The following is a 339-nucleotide window of genomic DNA, read 5'->3' as shown; positions in this document are numbered from 1 at the left end:
TAAAGTTAAAACAGAATAAAACAGGGAAGAAACTGCAAAAAGGAAGAAGCTAAAATGAATCCAAATCCATCAAAACAAACAGCCAAGAGAAACGGAGAAGGAAGGGAGGAAGTACACGCGATAAAACCGATCCATTAACTTGTTCTCTGCCACTCTTCCCTTCTTCCTCTCCCCCTCTTCCCCTTCCCCCTCGCTATCTCCCCCACCCCCCGTAGCACACCCCTCTACCCTCTCGCTATCTCTCCCTTTATCTCCCCTCTCCCTCTTCCCTCCTCATCAATCTTCGCTTTAATCAATGGGAAATCCTGTCGACTCCATCTTGGCGGCGAAGAGATGTGA

The sequence above is a fragment of the Penaeus monodon genome, chromosome 34 (genome assembly GCF_015228065.2).
Source record: "Penaeus monodon isolate SGIC_2016 chromosome 34, NSTDA_Pmon_1, whole genome shotgun sequence".
Lineage (NCBI taxonomy): Eukaryota > Metazoa > Arthropoda > Malacostraca > Decapoda > Penaeidae > Penaeus > Penaeus monodon.
Note: the sequence above shows the minus strand (reverse complement) of the source record.